Below are 7,906 nucleotides of genomic sequence, written 5' to 3'. Positions count from 1 at the left end.
TGTCAGGGACTATCACAATGTTCATCATTTTCGTTCTTTCTCTCTCCCTCTCTTCCTCCCTCCCCACTCCCTCCCTCCCTTCCCCCCTCCCTCCCTCCCTCTCTCTCTCTCTCTAACTCTCTCTCCCTCTCTCTGTGTCCCCCTCTCTCTCTCTAGCCCTCCCTCCCTCTCTCTCTGTTTCTCTCTCTCTATCTCTCCTCTCCCTCCCTCCCTCTCTCTCTCTCTCTCTCTCTCTCTCTTGATATATATTAATAATTTGAATAGCAAATTTGCAGATGACACAAAGCTGGGTGGCAGTGTGAACTGTGAGGAGGATGCTATGAGAATGCAGGGTGACTTGGACAGGTTGGGTGAGTGGGCGGATGCATGGCAGATGCAGTTTAATGTGGATAAATGTGAGGTTATCCACTTTGGTAGCAAAAACAGGGAGGTGGGAGATTGCAACCTTCACATGGTCCACTCTGTTTCGACAAATGCAATCAACCTGGTGTGCACAATCAGAACAAGTTGTCCCACAACGTTAGGCTGTGCACTCCATATGCAAGAAGAAGAAGAAGCAAAAACAGGAAGGAAGACTATTATCTGCAAGGTGTTGTTGGGAAAAGGGGAAGTACAACGGGATGAATAGACATTGCTGGTGCCGTCACGACCCTGGACAGCCCGGGCAATAACGGGAGAAACCGCAGCAAACACTCCGTACTTTGCTCACCCGTAAACACACTTGCAGACTGCTCGCCATCAATCCGTCTCCTTCCATTTCCCACCCAAATTTGCAATTGGGGGTTGATTGGCGCTGGTTTTTCACATGGTTGATGGTGTCCACTGTTCAAAGTGACCTCTGCCCAATAGAGACTCACAACACGATGGGATAGTGAGCATTGGATGCCCGCCAGACCGATAAACCTATCACTTCAATAAACTGAGAAAATGTTGAGCTGATGCCACACAGTGCCAGAGACCCGGTTTCTATCCTGACCACAGCTGCTGTCTCCGTGGAGTTTGCACGTTCTCCCCATGACCTGCATGGGTTTTAGAAACAGAGAAACATGGAAAATAGGTGCCGGAGGAGGCCATTTGGTCCTTCCAGCCAACACTGCCATTCTTTGGCTGATCATCCACAATCAATAACCTGAGCCTGCCTTCTCCCCATACCCCTTGATTCCGCTAGCCCCGAGAGCTAAATCTAACTCTTAAATACATCCAGTGAATCGGCCTCCACTGCCTTCTGTGGCAGAGAATTCCACACATTCACAACTCTCTCTCAGTCCTAAATGGCCGACCCCTTATTCTTAAACTGTGACACCTGTTTCTGGACTCCGCCAACATCGGGAACATGTTTCCTGCATTTTCCAAACCTTTGATAATCTTATATGTTTCACTAAGATATCCTCTCATCCTTCTAAATTCCAGTGTATGCAAACCCAGTCGTTCCATTCTATCAACATATGACAGTCCCGCCATCCCGGGAATTAACCTGGTGAATCTACGCTGGGCTCCCTCAATAGCAAGAATGTCCTTCCTCAAATGTGGAGACCAAAACTGCACACGATACTCCAGGGATGGTCTCACCACGGCCCTGTACAACTGCAGAAGGACGTCTTTGCTCCAAAACTCAACTCCTCTTAGATTAGATTAGATTAGATTAGATTAGATAGCCTTTATTGTCATTCAGACCGAAGTCTGAACGAAATTGTAGCAGTCATACATATAATACAATAAAAACAACAATAAACACATATTAACATCCACCACAGTGAGTCCACCCAGCATCTCCTCACTGTGATGGAGGCAAAAGTCTTAGGTCTGCAGTCTCTTCCCTCCTCTTCTCCCTCTGCGCTGAGGCTGATACCCCCCCGGGCGATGTTATAACAGTCCCGCGGCTCAACACCGCGGCCCGGGGTGGTCGAAGCTGCCGCCCACCAGTCCTGCAGACGCAGCCGCTGGCCCGCGGCCGAACCCCGGACTCAGGCCACCACCGCCAGAACACCGTCCCAGCCACCCTCACGTGAGTACCGTACCGTCTTCAGCCTCGGACTGGGCCGCCCCGACATGGGCGAACCTCCCCCGGACCGGGCCTCCCCGACTTGGGCGCCGAACCTCCCCCGGACCGGGCCGCCCCGACATGGGCGCCGAACCTCCCCCGGACCGGGCCGCCCCCCGACATGGGCGCCGAACCTCCCCCGGACCGGGCCGCCCCGACATGGGCGCCGAACCTCCCCCGGACCAGGCCGCCCCGACCGCCCCGACTTGACTTGGGCGCCGAACCTCCCCGACTTGGGCGTCGCTTCTCCCTCGGGCTGCGAGCGCCGCACCTCCCTGAGCTCGGCCACTCCGGCGGGAGCCTCGTTCCACCCTCGGGCTGGCCGCCCTCACAGGAGCGTCACAACCTCTCACGGGAGCACTGTTCCAGCCCTGAGCCGGACCACCCTCACGGGAGCGAGCTCAGGGCGAGTCTAGACGGTCTCTGCTTCCGGAGCCTCGAGGTCGTCAGCTCCATTAGGCCTCAGCGCAGACGGTGGCAGAGATGGGGAATACAACAAAAAGGTCGCAATCCCCCGCAGGGAGAGTCTGCAAACCCCGTTTCAACCCCCCCCCCCCCACCCCCACAAAACACAAACTAAAAACCAAAAACTAGACTAACCAAAACAAAATAAAAATTGATGATGAAGGCCAACATGCCATTAGCTTTCTTCACTGCCTGCTGTACCTGCATGCTTACTTTCATTGACTAATGTACAAGGATCCCCAGAACCCGTTGTACTTCCCCTTTTCCCAACTTGACTCCATTCAGATGACTTTGTGGCATCTTCTAGTGGTGAGCCACATGCAGTGCTAAACCTGACCCTGGAGTATGGAGTCGTGTGTCTTGGTGACTTGAGGTGCAGGTCACTGGGTTCCCCTGGCAGTATTTAAGGTCGGGACAAAGTTTGTATCCCGCCTCATTCCTGGCTTGACATCTTTGAGTCCCACCACACACCCCTGTTCTTGCCACCAAAGTGGATAACCTCACATTTATCCACATTAAACTGCATCTGCCATGCATCTGCCCACTCACCCAACCTGTCCAAGTCACCCTGCATCCTCATAGTATTCTCCTCACAGTTCACACCAAAGACCCTACAGCAGAGCAAGATAGACCACCCGACGAAAAATACATAGTACAGTCACGGGCAGATTCACGGGTAGTTTTCGGCCCCATTTCCGTAACCGGCTTCCGTCTCCGCAACAAAGATCCCGTAGGAAACTAGCGCGGAGACGGAAGCCGGTTACGGAAACATCCTCGTAAAAATAAAAGTTATTTGGGAAAAATCTTCTCCACATTTTCAGAATTTTAATATATTAACACAAACTGTTCCCCCGCAACGTTGATTACACTGTGGGTCGGGTCGGGTCTGGTTACTAAAATGGCCGACGTTCCGCTCCGTTGCGTACTACACGTCAGCCCATTGCATTAAGCAGGAGTGGTCTATCTTGCTCCACTATAGGATCTTTGGTTCACAATGCCACCCAGCTTTGTGTCATCTGCAAATTTGCTAATGTTACTTTGAATCTTTTCATCAGAATATTGTAAATAGTGTGGTCCCAGCACCGAGCCTTGCGGTACCCCACTACTCACTGCCTGCCATTCTGAAAGTGACCCGTTAATCCCTACTCTTAGTTTCCTCTCTGCCGACCAATTTTCTATCCATGTCAGCACTCTACCCCCAATACCATGTGCCCTAATTTTGCGCACTAATCCCCTATGTGGGACCTTATCAAATGCTTTCTGAAAGTCCAGTTACACTACATCCACAGGCACTCCCTTGTCTATTTTCCTAGTTACATCCTCAAAAAATTCCCGAAGATTAGTCAAGCATGATTTCCCCTTCGTAAATCCATGCTGACTCGGACCGATCCTGTTACTGCTATCCAAATGTGCGGCTATATCATCTTTTATAACTGACTCCAGCATCTTCCCCACCACCGATGTCAGGCTGACTGGTCTATAATTCCCTGTTTTCTCTCTCCCGCCTTTCTTAAAAAGTGGGATAACATTAGCTACCCTCCAATCCACAGGAACTGATCACAAATCTATAAAACATTGGAAAATTATCACCAATGCATCCACGATGTCTAGAGCCACCTCCTTAAGTACCCTGGGATGCAGACCATCAGGTCCTGGGGAATTATCAGCCTTCAGTCCCATCAGTCAACCCAACACCATTTCCTGCCTAATGTGGATTTCCTTCAGTTCCTCCGTCACCCCAGATCCTCTGGCACCTAGTACATCAGTGAAATTGTTTGTGTCCTCCTTAGTGAAGACAGATCCAAAGTACCTGTTCAACTCATCTGCCATTTCCTTGTTCCCCATAATAAATTCACCTGTTTCAGTCTTCAAGGATCCACCGAGTCCGCTCTGACCAGCTATCCCCGCACATTAACGCTATCCTACACACACAAGGGACAAATCACAACTTACAGAAGCCAATTAATCTACAAACCTGCACGCATTTGGAGTGTGGGATGGAACCGAAGATCTCGGAGAAAACCCACGCAGGTTACGGTGAGAACGTGCAAACTCTGTACAGACAGCACCCGTGGTCAGGATGGAACCTAGGTCTCTGGTACTGTGAAGCAGCAGCTCTACCCGCTGCGCCATCGTGCCAACTCCACACAATGGCATACAATTGGAACACAATAGTAGATTCACGGCTCACTTTCAATCACTGTCTTTGTTCAATTCAGTTTTTGATCCATTTTCTCCTTGACCTTTATGCTCATGTCATTACTGCTTGGTAGATTGGCACTAACACAGAAAACCTCCTCCTGGCCCCTGTCCACAGGTGTTAGACAACTCTAGTCCATACAAGTGTGAGGTGTTGGCATTTGGGAGACCCAGTGTAAGGGGAAATTATCATTCAAGTTCAAGTTCAAGGGAGTTTATTGTCATGTGTCCCTGTATAGGACAATGAAATTCTTGCTTTGCTTCAGCACACCAGAACATAGTAGACACAGGTAGTCACAGGTAGACACAAGTAGTCACGGGTAGGCACAGGTAGACACAGACACAGGTAGACACATGTAGGCACAGATGGACATGTGTGGACACAGGTAGACACAGGAACAAAATGCTGGAGTAACTCAGTGGGTGAGGCAGCATCTCTGGAGAGAAGGAATGGGCGATGTTTCGGGTCGAGACCCTTCTTCAGACTGATGTCAGGGGAGGGGGTGGGACAAAGGTAGAATGTAGTCGAGGCCAGTCAGACTAGTGGGAGAGCTGGGAAGGGGAGGGGGATGGAGAGGGGGAAAGCAAGAGCTATCTGAAGATAGAGAAATCAATGTTCATACCACTGGGGTGTAAACTACCCAAGTGAAATATGAGGTGCTGTTCGTCCAATTTGCGCTGGGCCTCACACTGACAATGGAGGAGGCCCAGGACAGAAAGGTCAGATTGGGAATGGGAGGGGGAGTTGAAGTGCTGGGCCACCGGGAGATCAGGTTGGTTAAGACGAACTGAGCAGAGGTGTTGGGGGAAGCGATCGCCGAGCCTGCGCTTGGTCTCGCCAATGTAGAGAAGTTCAAGTGACATTTATTGTCACATACACCAATTGGTGAAGTGATACATGCAGCCACACACAATACATGATCGAGTTTAACATGAACACCCCCCACAGTGGAATCAACCTTTCCCACTGTGAGGGAAGGCAATGAAGTCCAGCCATCTTCCTCGTTGTTCACCCGTGGTCAGGGCCTTGAGCCTTCTGCAGTCGCTGCCAAGGAAGGCCCCTTGTACAGGCTCTCTGGCCAGGATGATCGGATCTCCGTGGTCGGAAGGGAAGAACACACTTCAACGGCTTGGAGTTTCCGAATCGGCCACTTCCTACCGGACGGAGACCGCAGCTCCTGAAGTTGACACCTGGAACAGCGGATGCAGTAGATGAGGATGGAGGAGTTACTTCCCCACAGCCATCAGGCTATTAAACCTGGCTCGGGCAAAACTCTGATTATTAATAGCCCATTATCTGTTATTTGCAGGTACACAAAAATGCTGGAGAAACTCAGCGGGTGCAGCAGCATCTATGGAGCGAAGGAAATAGGCAACGTTTCGGGCCGAAACCCTTCTTCAGACTGATGGGGGTGGCGGGGAGAAGAAAGGAAAAAGGTGATTTATTTGCACTTTATCAGTTTATTTATTCATGTGAATATATATTTATATTATGGTATATGGACACACTGATCTGTTTTGTAGCCAATGCCTACTATGCTCTGTGTGCTGAAGCAAAGCAAGAATGTCATTGTCCTATACAGGGACACATGACAATAAACTCACTTGAACTTGAACGTACTTGAACTTGGACCTCTGCCTCACCTGTGTGAGTCCTTGGATGGAGTCGAGGGGGGAGGTAAAGGGACAGGTGTTGCATCTTCTGCGGTTGCAGGGGAAAGCACCTGGGGAGGGGGTGGTTTGTTACCTATTCTTTCCAATTTTTCACTCCCTCCAAGTCCAAGAACAACATTCTCCTTTCATAGAAACATAGAAATTAGGTGCAGGAGTAGAGGCCATTCGGCCCTTCGAGCCTGCACCATTTGCCATTCAATATGATCATCCAACTCAGTATCCCGTACCTGCCTTCTCTCCATACCCTCTGATCCCCTTAGCCACAAGGGCCACATCTAACTCCCTCTTAAATATAGCCAATGAACTGTGTGGCCTCTATCAGAACTGAACAAGGAGGAGGACACAAATGCAGGCTCAGACACAGGGCAGATCAGTCTTCAGAGTTTAATCGGTCCAAGTCGGTACATGGGTAAGCAAAACAGAGGCAACAGTACAATCAAGTATCATACACGACGAACTGGCAATGAGCACTAAAACACAAAGGGCTTAAATACAGACTAGCAGGGGATAACGAGACACAGGTGAAACACATCAGGGCGGGGCCAATAATCACATGAGGGTAAACGACCTGATAGGAAATGGGACCTGAAACAAGAGGAGATGCGAAACACCAAAATAAAACAAGAATGCACACTCTAATACTAAAAAACAATAAGAAACAGAAACTAGATCAAACCCGAGACCTGACAGTACCCCCCCCTCCACGGCCGGCTCCCGACGGCCCAGGATCTTCAGGATGTTGGCGCCGATATTCCCTGATAAGTTCCGGGTCGCATATGTTGCGAGCCGGCACCCAAGACCGCTCCTCAGGTCCATAACCCTCCCAGTCCACGAGATACTGACAACCACGACCACGCCAGCGCATACCCAGCAACCGGCTGACCATAAACACCGGACCCCCATCAAGGAACCGGGGGGGCGGAGGGGGTATAGAGGCAGGGACCAGAGGACTTTCCTTAAATGGCTTTAGTCGGGAGACATGGAAAGTAGGGTGGACCCTCATGGCACGGGGGAGTTTGAGACGAACCGCCACAGGATTGATGACCTTCGATATTGGGAAAGGACCAACAAAACGAGGAGCCAGCTTCCGGGATTCCACCCTCAGAGGTAAGTCTCGAGTGGAGAGCCACACCTTTTGGCCAGGCGAGTATACCGGAGCTGGCGTTCGTCCACGATCAGCCATCCTCTTGTAACGCGCAGAACTGCGCAACAGCATCTGACGAGCCCCATTCCAAACCTTGCGACAGCGACGGATGAGAGCCTGAGCGGAGGGCACACTGGACTCCTTCTCCACAGCAGGGAACAATGGTGGTTGATAACCATAGGCACACTGGAATGGAGAGAGACCAGAGGAGGAGCAAGGAAGTGTGTTGTGTGCATACTCCACCCAAATAAGGTGTTTGCTCCAAGTTGAAGGGTTCTGTGCCACCAAGCACCGTAGTCCTGTCTCCAGTTCCTGGTTAAGTCGTTCAGTCTGTCCATTGGATTCCGGGTGATAACCAGATGCAAGGCTGACCGTGGCGTCCA

This window comes from Leucoraja erinacea, unplaced genomic scaffold, assembly GCF_028641065.1.
Source record: "Leucoraja erinacea ecotype New England unplaced genomic scaffold, Leri_hhj_1 Leri_176S, whole genome shotgun sequence".
NCBI classification, from domain to species: domain Eukaryota; kingdom Metazoa; phylum Chordata; class Chondrichthyes; order Rajiformes; family Rajidae; genus Leucoraja; species Leucoraja erinaceus.
The sequence above is the reverse complement of the archived record's forward strand: the minus strand, read 5'-3'. Positions refer to the sequence as shown.